Consider the following 13,409-nt stretch of genomic DNA (forward strand, 5'->3'; position numbering starts at 1 on the left):
TGGATATTTAATGAGATTAAATTTACTGATTAATTAGACCCGATTTACACACGAAATAGAGACACACTAGGGCATGAAGTAGTGCCATTTGGCCTTTGCATGGTCGGCCACGTAAGAGGCCGAATGCATGGACACCCAAAGCCACATGCATGGAGCCATGTAGCTTGCCACATGGCAGTTTGGGAGCCCAAATTTGGGCAATCCCACATCGGCTACGGCCATGAAAAAGGCTTCCCAAGCTTACATATATAGATATATAGAGCTCAAGATAATGTGTGTTTGTTGTATGCATAAACGAATATGTGTATGAAGAATTGGATTGCGAATCCAATTTAGTTTGGTCCATTAGTCTAATAAATTCCGAGTGTTGCACCGGTGTTTCCTTTGAGCGTTGGCCGTTCGCATCGCCAACCTCGAAGATCCGTCGATGAAGTCTGTGTGGATACCGGTAGAGGAGTCACGTGTGGGATGCTCAGTCGACGAATCGATATTAACTAGGTACACTTTATCTGCTTTCATTCTACTAGTAGATCTTGGAATCTAGTTTCACAGGTAGGAAATTTTGAATTTCTCATTCTTTTACCTTTCTGTAGACCCCGTGAAACTAACATATACATCCATCACATATACATGTACTCTTACCATCCATCCATCCCCAACATCCTATCATTTTCCAATCCATTCTCATCTAATCAGAACTCATCAAAATCCTCTTCTAAATCACCATTCACCTTATCGTCCTTTTACCCACCCCCATACATACATACACATACACATCTCTCATCCACTCATATTCTTTTTATATCCACTCTCATACACCTTTACATACATATACATTTTATCTTCCCATCCATATACAATCTCCTCTCCTCCAATCCCCATCCAACAGCTCACCATCTTCTATGCATCATCTTCTCTAATGTACTCACTATCTACCATTCAACTATTCACTTCTTCCACTATCAACTTCTCTCTCATCAACCCATCACCAAACTCATCAACTCATCACTATCTTCAATTGCTCTCTCGTCAACCCATCACCAAACTCATCAACTCATCACCATCATCAACTCATCACCATTTTCAACTGCTCTCTCATCAACCCATCACCAAACTCATCAACTCATCATTTCTCTCTTTTCATCAAATCTTCAACTATCAACTTCTCTCTCTCAACTCTCTCATAACTCTCTCAACTTTCTCTAACTCCCTCATTCTCTAAGAATTCGGCCAGCCTATTCCCAAGGCCAAAACCACCTCATTTTGTTGGAAAACCACCCCATTTTTTGGGTAACCGCCTCCCGACCCAAATTCGAAACAAACTACATATCTCATAAGTTTTCAACCTTCCAAGTACATTGGTGCAGTTATTTTCGCCATTTGAAGTCCTTAGCAGCTCGTACTAGCCACCTCCAGCCTCGGCCCCCTTCGTTTGTCCTCTTTTTTCGACGAGTTTTCCTCCTCTCGACTCTTGGTGAGTCGTTCCCACACCCGTGGTTCCCACTTTCCCCGTGGCTAGGAGGGTCACGGTCGAGAGCCCGATCTTTCCCGATGGTGCTCATTCCTCTTGGGTCCTCCCACTCGAGACATCGTAGTAGCGCCCCTCTTCCCTTTTCCTTTGTTTTGTAGGTTTCGACTCCTGAACACACCTGTGCCTTCCTCCTTCCTCATGGCTCTCCCCATTTATGAGTATCCACGACCTCCTCGAGGCTTTTCCGAGCGTAGGTATACATCCTTTACACTTAGAGGAGTTAAGATTTTTACTTTCGTGCACTTGTAGGGCATAAGGTGATCGATCCGACTTTATTTCATGTCTTTACTATTTCTCATTTTGCGTGCCAATCCCGACTTAATGTATATTTGTTTAATATCGTGTATAATAGACTATGCATGTAGGAAATGATCTAAGCCGAAGCGAGGAGGCCGAACTTGACCCATAAAGGGCCAAAAGGCCTCTTGGCCATACCCTTGAGGGTGTGGTCGAGAGCCCCTTGGCCTCTTACAAGTCGCGTGGCAGCCTCCTTTCTTCGGTTCAACGTCGTTTTTCAGTTTTCACGTTATCTTGTTTTCCGTGTCGATACCCTTTTTATCGATTTCCTTTCAATTTTGTGTTGCGTGCCTCGTTATCATGGCAATACTGGCTTTATGCATGTTTGTTTGATACCATGCTAGGTGATTGATGGATGCGGGAAGTGGTTTGAATTGGGACGATGAGACTGTTCTTGACCCTAGTTGGGCCAAGGGGCCTCTCAGCCATACCCCCTTGGAGGTGTGGCCGAGAGCCTCATGGCCTATCTTGGGTAATGCGTGGCTTCCCCTTCCCAATTAGGTCCTATTTCCCGGATTTTACATAATTTCGTTTCCCGTACCAACACTAATTCGACTATTAGCCGTACATTAAACACACTAGTATAAAAGCAATTTATATGGATTCGGGTATCAAGGACAGTTGCGAGCCCACGGGGTTCAAGAGAGTTTCGGTCATCATTGACCGGGCCATCTTGGCCTTCGAGGAATTGCCCTAATCCTCGTGTCACAAATCGCTCTTCGATAAATAAAACGATCGGGAATTAGGGTCCATTCAGGCGATCAACCCATGATCGATCTGATGATTCGAAACCCACAAATCCAAAAGCATTCGATAAATCACTTAATTTAATCAACCACACACGAGTAGTAAATCGGGACGACTTACTCGATTAATTAATTTACTTGACCTTTTAATAAATAGCACGAATCGGCTAATAATTTGTAACCGAGTCGATAAATTATGAACCGATATTCGTGCCCTTTTCAAAACCCACATTTTATCAAAGCACCGAGACGGTGACATGCGTATCATGGATATCTAAGTAGGACTCGCGCGTTTTGACTCAAGTCTGGGCTTGATTTTAGGTGGCTCGAGTCGACACGCGAGAGTCTTCCCCATACTACTTTCGGGCGGAGCGACCGATCTCTCGACTCCCCAAGGTCCACATGACCTTGGAAGATCCTAAGGATTGGTTGATACTGGCTGCCAACCTCGACGGTTCGTATCGCGCATTCTCGATTTATCATCAGACAAATATATATTTTTTGACTTAAGGACACGATTATCCATTCATGACTTACCAACAACCCTAGGATTAGAGCGGCCGAAACACTTCGAGCCACGAGTAAAAACTGGTAGCCCGTGCAGGTGCAGGTCTTATCTGCATAGCCTTCTTTACTCTACTGGAGTGTTTCTGTTGTCCTAGCATAGATTTAGACACTTAGGAACATGGAATAGAGACAACCCATGAAAGATTGTTTGGCCTTTCATAAGATATGAGTAGAGATCTTGGCACCCTCGTGGTGTTTCGCGTCCCCACCTTCTAAGTTTGTGCTTATATCAAGTAAAATACAAAAACTGACTAACTTCGAACCCGGCATAATCAAAACATGAGAAAACAAGTTGGACAAAGCTTCAGGTTTTAGGATTTCGGCAAAAGCACACTCTGTCATATTATGTTAAATCCTCAGCGTCACAGAACAAATTAACTTAAAACAAACTCACACATTCGGGGCTTGATAACAGACATGTCCTTTATAAACAAAAACTGAACGCTACATACCTTCCCCGAGGCGGCCCATGGCCGACTTTCACCGTGCACGACACTTTGTTTATGTCTGTCTAGGCCAAAGACATGCTTGTTAAGCAACCCTGGTTCATAATTTGATAATCACGTAAAAATAACAATTAATTCACATCGTGTCTGTTTTATCTGTGTTTATCTGTTTTTGTTTGTCTTGGTTCGGTTCGTGCCCGAACCCATAGGACACGTACAACACGGAGTCCAACGTCCTCATATATCGATCACGGGTTCCAACGCCCCTCACACACCTAGTGCGCGCGACTCAAGCGCGGTATGGCGTTTAGCCACGAGTCACTTTTTCAATTCGAGTACTGTCCAAGCGGAGGACGACTTGGATCAAGGCACGTGAAAAGAGATTAAATAATCACTCGGGAGCTCAACTGATCCTACGGACATCTCTAGGACCACTAAGTCCTCCTGGGATCCATTGGTCGGTCGGATCTGACCTCTGGCTCTCATGAGTCCGCGTCACCTTAATTTCGGTTTCGGTCTTTCAAACCTCACAGTGAGCATGAGCGGAATATTGCCAAACGCAAACCAACTAGGATCTTATTGATGTAATTTGTATTTATTTGAGAGCACATTGCAAGATATTTATTTGTCTATTCATTCTTGTAATGATCCCGTTCGGCAAGCGCGAGGTCTAAGAGTAGGAACAAGTCGAATTGGTCCATAAGTCCCTGAGACGAACGAGACCACACAAGTCACGAGCCTGGTACACGCGGTGAACCGGCTATCATGGTGTAGTTAACCGAGATGCGAGGACGATAGACTGATCTCTTAACATGAGGATTTTCTCTTCTCCCAGGCTCTTAGCCTGAATCGACTGCTTTCATGAAATTACGGTGTCAAACCGAGTAAGACGAGTGAAACCTAATTCACATGGTAAATAAACTAAAAAACAATTAAACCTAGACAAACTAGAGTAACGACAAGGCGTGTGGGATATAGGTCCTCAGTTAACAGAACTCAAGAATTCGGAACCCTCGGTTCCACAAATCACTTGCTTTAGCAAACTAGGTGTGTTCATTACCCCTAGACCTGGGCAATTCACCGACCTTCGATCTCCGAGTCATAAACAGGTAGTGGTGACTTCTTATCATGGGTGTTTGTCACTTGTCCCCCAGGAAGGTGGACACTCTCAAGCCGTGTGATCAGCACGCACACATGCAAGCCCCGACGAGACGAAATTCGGATCCGCACACATCCTTCTCATTTTATTTTTCAATTCCAATATTATCAATTACATTTAATAATTGTCTTATTTATTCCTTAAATCAATCTAGCAGTTGAAATTAGCCAATATGGCTACTGACTTGATTTCACGTGTATGCTCTTTTTGCATATGTGGCTTTTTGAAATAGAACATTAAATAGTAAAATTAGATAATAAAATTAATTGAAAATCGTCGATAAAATTAAGAGGCAGAGGAAAGGGCAATGGTGGCTCACTGCCGGTGGCCATTACCACGAGGAGATCACCAACAGACTCAAAGGCCACCAACAACCTTGAACGAGGTGTCTGCCTGGGGCTAGTCGCCATTGCCCTGCTCTCTTTCGATGGCCTGTCGATTATTTATTTTTGGATTTTTAATTAACACATAGAAATTTGAAAAATATCAGGAGTATAATTTTTTTTTTATATTTGCATCAAATTAGCAGTCATGCCATCAAAATTCAACTACGAGATTAATCAAAAGACCAAATAAATTAAATATTTATCATAATGTAAAGAATAATATTGAAAAAATAAAATGAAAAGAATGGAATTGAACATTAAGCGAAACATAAAGGACCGATTGTGTAGTTACTCCAAAACCAAGGGAATAATTGTTTATAAAATAATACATTATTTTCACATTTGTAAAACTTTTTCATTAAAAATAATGTGGTTTTATTTTTTTTTCTCCATATCTATCGCATCATCTTCTCCGTTGAATTCCTACATGGCAGAAGCCAGAAACTGCTTAGATTATTTAAGTTTTTGAAAAAGGTTTCGAAAAATAAAACATCATCAGAAAAGACAAAAAATCAGAAAATTTAAAATAAATTAAATATTTGGGAATTTTAAAATTTGAAATTTCTATTTTTTAAGAAAGAAAATAATATTTGCTGAAATTGGAACTCATGTAGAAGTATTGTGCAGACTAGGCTTTACCGCTGATTTTTTTTTATTTTACAAAAATGAAAAATAATATTGTTGACAATTTACACAAGAAAAAATAAACTGAGAAAACTATTGAAGGAGGGGGAGGGCCCATGGCGGCTTGCCGGAGGGCACCTCCCCTATGTGCGAGGTTGCAGGCTGTAGCTTATTGGAGGCCACCTTCCCATGTGTGAGGTCGTCAATGGCTTCATATATCACTAGGACCTTGCCTGGCTAATGGGCTCCAACAATCCACTGTCCACCATATTTGTCTTTGACAAGGGCACATTTGGGACGTGGTGCCACATCGAAGACCATTGCGTCCTATGTCAGGTTGCCTTATGGTTTTAGATGCCATTCATGACCTTGCACAAGGGGGAGGTGGCCTCCGGCAAGCCACTGCCCCTAATTTACCTTCACCCTCTCTCTTCAAAAAGAGATAAGAGGAGGCAATCGGAGCAGTGATGGCTCCCTGGAGACCATCGACGCCTCAAGTGACATTATTAGTGACATCTAAAGTTGCCAGAGACCTAGCTAGCACAGGAGAGGAGGTGGCCTTTGGCGAGTCACTATTGGCCCTCTCCTCTCTTTGTTTTTCTTTTTGGGTATTGATTTTTCAGTTTTTTTTAAAATTAAAATCAATGGAAAAATGAAGGAAACAAATTTGATCCACGTTATCCACCGAAAAAAATAATAGATCCACTTAAGCACATTTCAGCAAACATGAGGCGGAAATATCTTATTTTTAAAGCATAGGAGGCACTCCGCTTTTGACTACACTATAGGGGTGTAAGCGAAATTTATCTTACTCTCTGAAAATCTTTTATATATATATATATATATATATATATCCTTGTGAGTTATTCAAGAATCAAATTTTTAATAAAAAGAAAAGATGAATGAATTTTCTATGAAATGGTTTCTCCATCAACCATTAATCTTGATCTTGAACTGGTAGCGTGACGTCCCCCATAGCCTCTAGACCCAGCCAACCAATCACCTGTGATCGCAGTTCGTGTGGCCAGCCATCTCATTCCATCGAATAGGCTGATATCATGCCTTAGGAAAATCTTCGTTCATGAGTCCAATTCTTAACCTTCGAGGTTTGACCTCACAATGGGAGGGACTAAACGGAGGTACTTTGATTTTTATATGTTAGTGTCTTTCTTTCTATAATTAAAAATGAGTTCCATTAATAATAATTTAATAGCCCTCGTGGAGACCCAAGAAATCTTTAGAGGATACCTACCTAGAGAGGAGAAAAGGATAAAAAACAATGCAAAAACATATAAACAAACAAAAGAAGGGAAGAGATAGTGGGAAAAGAGCTGCATTGAACTTATGAATCCGTCGGTTCTATTAATACCGGATTTAGCAAGCCAATCAGCTATTGAATTTTATTCTCTAGGAATGTACTGATACTTAATGGAGCTGAAGTGTAAAACTGATAAATAAATGTCGGCGAAAATTCCCTTGTATTCTTTTGTTAATCCATCCAATAGTTTAAATAATATCTGAAGTCGGAGGGAAGTAAAAAAGAATTAATGTTAAACATATGGAACTCATGTTGGCCCTCAGAGAACTTCTCTTCCCATCCCAACTTTGTCAAAAGACGATCTTTGACAAAGCAGAGGCTCTATTGCATGTATATTCTTTTGTGCTTCAGAATATCGTGATTTCATCAATTTAACTTGCTTCCCAGCACAGAACGTACTGCTATTGCTAAAGTCCCCTTTATGAATGATAGATCCTGCTTTTGACCCCGCCGTTTTTTTCTTTGGCCAAATTTGACCAGTGGTTCAACATCGCCAATCGTTGCACATGCAACCTCTTACTTATGGTCATGTCCCTTGCTCTTGGATGATATATAATCCACCTTTAATTTATATGCGTACTCTCAATAAGTAGATTTTACGAGCACTATGATATTTGAAATCCACTAAAAGGCACTTCGTGACCAAGAGAATTGAAACTGGCCTGTGTTGATAATATTAATCCCATATGAAAAATATGAACGGATATTTATTGGTTAGTATGATACTTGAATACTATCACTTATCAATTTGACATTTTAAGTGAATATGAGCGAATGCTCGTATGAGTCCAATGAATTTTTAATATGGTATCAGAACTCAGGTTATGTATGTACACGCCCACGCGCGTATGCATGTATTCATACTACGTCAGGCCCAGTATGTTTGAGTGCTACCAAAAGTGCCCCTCGTATAAGTCTCCTTTCACCCAAAATATGAGCACGACTTGAGGTCAATTGTTAAAGGCAGATGTTTTAGGGCAACTTACAATTTGTAGATAGAAATGGACTACACGTTGAGAAATATAAATAAATTTCATTAGTTTATATGAGATATGAGTACCACCACTTATCAATTTATTGTGAATTTTTAAGTGGATATGGATTTATACTCTTATGAGTCTAATGAATTTTCAATAGCCCGAACAGGGATTCATATTCGTACTCTCATCAAAAAGTTCATAAATAATTAGCTTAATGAATGGAAACGGTCCCTTTTAGTCGCCTTAGGGCATTTTCTAGTAATTCTACACTGATGCGTCTCAGGCTTTTTGTCTGTTTTGCTCCCAGCTTCTTTTTGACTTTCTCTAAACTGCATGATATTTCCATTCCTCAAAAATAAAATTAAAGTAAGAGCAGATTGCTTGAACAGTTGAACGCACCCCCTCCTCTAGGTTCAATATTCCATGTCTTGTCCTTCTTTTTGTTTCTTTGTGGTTTTTTTTCTTTTTACTCACATACGCACTCAATTTATTCGATTGACTGCAAAATTTCAGAAGAATAAGAATCTGATATTTATATATAGTCACATTATGTACGTATTAATATTTTATGTTATTGATAAACTATTAATAGGTTCACTTTTGTTTGTTCCAAGAAGTTCATGCCAATTAAACAATAATAACATGTACTAATACCAGTCATCTTAATATTTTGGCTGTATGAATATATTAACATTTTACTCATATCTTTAGTCTGAATAATTATTTTTAACGTATAAGTATTTATTCTAATTTTTATGTTGAAGCCACAATATAATCTACCGATTCAATTTTCAAACCCAAAACTCAGTAGTCGCACTCGTCCCCATTTCACATCATTTAATATGAAAGTTTCCATTTTCTTTCGGTCACAGAAATGGATCTATGAACTTAGCAGAAGATAGAGAGAGAGGAGAAATAAATTAAGGATAGAAAGTTTTATTCATGAAATCCGAACATAGAATTTCTTAATCTCATATTGATGAAAAATGCTAATATACTAAACTCCCTTTCTCTGAGAACCCTCCATTTATGTTGAGCACCTAAGCATTTAAAGAATAAAACGAAAGCATTAATGATGACCACACATGCCTAAACCAAAAGTCCAGCAAGCGCGCACACACACAAATATATATGCAAGACTGCAAAGCAACTGATAACCAATCATATCAATTGTGCTCTCCCATGTGTTGTCCTTGATGATCAAAATTTAACTCTAATAATTTAGTGCTGTGAAAAAATATTGAGTGAATAATATATAATTAAATAAATAATTTTTAATATTTTATCTTCTAATTGAATTAATTAAATTCAATAAAAATCAAGGTACACAAAAAAATAATAATACAATTAAGTGGTTGTGTAAAATTACACTCCCGAATGGCATGTGTTCAATGTAAAAGAGAGTTGTGTAGTGAAACAACTGTCATTCGAAAATGCAGTTTTATACAGTCACTTGATTGTATATTACTTATCTAATATTTTATCATATTTTGTAGATCAGAGATTGTTCAATTCCTTGAATTTCTCTGCAGAAATGAAAGAAGATTGAAAATTTTCCTTTATTTTTAAGAAAATGTTTTAATCTTTTATTGACGAAATAAATTTTTTAATTTTTTTCACAAATATCTATACAATAAGTAAGGATTATAAATTTGCTAAAATTGAAATAATCAAAATAAAACTCTACCTGCGCGAAACGTGCGGCAGTTACGATGATTTTTATTCCTATATTCTCATGGATGGATATCATGGATCAAGAGGAGTTAGAGATAAAATTTCAAATTTCAAATAATGTGATTGAACATGCTATTGGATGGTTAAGAATGAGACAATAAAATAAAGAGAGTTTGAATGTAGAAGAAAAGAGAGGGATGAATAATATTAAATGAACAATATTATCCATCAACTTTTCTCTTTTATTGTAAATGGTATCAAATCTTAGCTAAGTACGAAGAGTACTTTCAACTTTACAATCACACTATAAATAAGGTGGTAATTACAATATTGAATTGCATAACAGTACAAAATTAGATATAGCATAATAGAATTTTGAGAGCCGGGAGGATTATCTAGGTTTTCAAATTAGAGCTCCCTCAAAATGTTTGCTTTCTTTCTTTTCTCTTTTTGTTTTTTTTTTTGATGACCTAGGTTTAACTCTGGCGGCCCCATAGACCCTGGAATCTTGCATGATATCGGGTGTGTATCGTGCATGATCCCCTTATGGTATGCAGTGGATGGAAGGCGAAACGTACTCAATCACTCGCGCCAAAAGTTATTTTGCTTTTAAAAGTTTTCATATATCATTATATAATTGATTATCTTGAGAATATAGAAAATTGACGCAACATGAGCAGGCAATTTTATCAACATATTCATCTCCTTGCGCATAGTTATATAAGTAAGTGAAAATATTGAGAAATGAGAACATAGAGAAATGAAATGTTTGAGGACCCTATAAGCGCAATAACTTTAAGACTAGCTTTGTTCTCACTTCAAGGACAGTCACAAATTTGGACGGCCTCCTTCGATATACGAACCTGACCACCCAACAATTGCCTTAATGGAGCAAGGCCTCTTGGATCGACCATGCCTCTTGCCCTTGGATCATAATCAACCTATGACTTTTTCATACCGTTAAGAAGCGGTTTTTATATCTAGTGTTCCAGATTCAAAAATTCAATAAGAAGCATTTTCATGGATAGTGAATACTAGCTCCAGACGAAATTTTTCTCAAATGATATGGTGAGTGTTGAGAGTAAAAATTCCACACGGAAGGCTTTGTTTGGGAATAAAGTGGAGTTTAGATTGTAATGATTGTGTTGTTCACTCCACTCCATTTCAATTATAAATAATTGGGTTTTATTTTAGATTGTAATGATTTATTGTTAAATTATAGGAAAAAGTGGAAAAAAGTAATGAATAGTTGAGAGAAAGTAATGATTGTATTGTTGAATTGTGGAAAAAGTAATAACTAGTTGAGAGAATTTAGTATTAAAATTGAATTGAATGGTAGTTAAGATATAAAAATTGAAGAAAAATGAAAAAAGTAATAATTGTATTGTTGAATTAAAAATAAGTGGAGTTAAAGGGAAATAAAGTTAAAAAAAATATTCATTTGCCAAACAGGAGTAATCTAATGGGTTTATATATGATTTGAGTACCAACACTTAACAACACAAGCCTTTAAGTGAAAATAGACTCACGCCTGTATAAATCCCGTTGTAATTCAGTAGTGAGAGTACCTCTCACTTAATCTCTTAAGTAAGAAGCACTTCGAAGAAAAAATTCAATACTAGAAGAGTTTTACCCTTAGTAAACCGACTCGACTCTAATTGGATTAGTCAGGGCTCATTGAACTAACGAATACCATGATGTACACCTAAAAAAAAAAGGGATAGATATATAAATTCAAACAGTCTAGTCCCATTTAACCACCTTAGGATGAGCATTATCGAGTATTTTTAGGCTAGTGCACCTCCGCTTTCCTCTGCGTCCCTTTTTCTGCCCCAGCTTTTTTTTTTCCAGACGGAATAACAATTGTGCTTTTTCGCCCAAATGAGACACTGTGAGTTCGCATTGCGGGGATGCCATTGCACAATGTCGTCCATTTTTTGGAGTGGGGTATCAAGAGTTGAAGTTCTGGGGTATGTATGGATCTGACGGCTTGATCGTTTTTTATGGGACATACAGTGTGATAGTTTTTTTTTTTCCCTTTTCCATTGGTTTGAAGGGAGAATTATGACTTAATACAGGACTAACTGTTGGGGATGATGACTTCGAGATGGAGGAGTCAACGATGATGAACACGAACAGGCTCGAACTCGGATAAACACGATCTATCGAACAATCACGATCTCTCAAACTTGTAGAAGGGAAAGACTTCAAAGCACGTAAAACGCTTTCCGAAGAGATTTATCCGTCCCCTTATAAAGTTATTCAAGGGTCATGATGAAAATTCTCTCAAGATACAATGAAGTTTCAGAAATCTCGACTAGCAATGTTTGAGATTTCACACACTCGTGCTCGTATCTCTCGGAAAAGATGAAAATGATTTCGATAATGATTTTTGGCACAAAAACCTTATATTTATAAAACTCAATGGGCACAATTCAAAAAGACACTTTTGTATGGGACATGTCTCATGGATGAGCCACTTGGAAAATAACCATACGAACACTTTTGTACGAACGGTCAATTGCATTGACTGTACGGACCTTCAAATGCCGATTGACTGTACGGATGGTCAACTCTTTGACCGTGACAATTTCTTTTTTTTTTTTTCAAACCAATCGAGCTGATGCCGAATTACACCAACTAATTGTCCTTTTATCGAAATGCATACACAAACGAATTTGCAATATAATATTAACAATAACAAATTTAAATAAAGGAGCATGAAATCTCATTCATAAGATAATCAAATTCGTAATGTTATGATTCTAAATTGTCAACTATGCCACTACACACCAAGCCTCATTTCTCTTGATAGTGTGATAGTTAGTATAATTTGTATTACCTTTTAAGGAAATTATATGGTGACATTTTGTCATCATAATATATGCGGTAAATTAATTCTATCATAAAATGCGTTACTTTCTATTCAAATATATAGTACTTTAAAAATTCTAATAGTACTATGTAAATATTACACATTTGAACAGTAAGTTGTACACTTAAAACACATATTTGGTGCATTCTATAATAAGATGTGGTCTTTTTCATTCAAATACGTAGTACATTAAAAATTTTAACAGTACCATGCAGATTATTATTATAGAATGCATCACATGTCATGTTGACATAATATGACCGCATAAAACCTCTACTTTCCATGTCACGTTGAAACTTGTGTACAGCTTGTATGGGGGGGACCCAGGAAAAGTTAGCCATTATCATTCTTGGAAAGTGTTCAACTTTTCATGGACGATATTGAATGGTAGGACGGCTTTATAAACTATACCTTTGCTCGATATTCGCTGTCCAACTAGAAAGGAAAGATATAGGTTTAGGAGCTATGCAACATAACCCTTTAAGAAATGCTACTTTCAATTTTCATTCAAAAAGTGCCACTTTCAATTAAGTCTTTTAAACAAATATGCAACATAATGACCATGAAGCATCCCAACATACCACTCTTGACTCATATCACGGGGACACTTTTGCAATGGCAACTCAACAAAGCTACTTTTGAGTAGAGGAGAGCAGCGTGTGATGTTGCGGCGCTTGCCATGGCATAGCAGTATGTAGCAACAAAAGTTGTTAGCATATTGATGTCGACAAGGTTGAATAACTCATTTTCGAATATTAATTTGAAGACTTGAATGCTCCCATCTGTGAATCATTTACAGCTAGCCT

The sequence above is a fragment of the Punica granatum genome, chromosome 8, assembly GCF_007655135.1.
Source record: "Punica granatum isolate Tunisia-2019 chromosome 8, ASM765513v2, whole genome shotgun sequence".
Lineage (NCBI taxonomy): Eukaryota > Viridiplantae > Streptophyta > Magnoliopsida > Myrtales > Lythraceae > Punica > Punica granatum.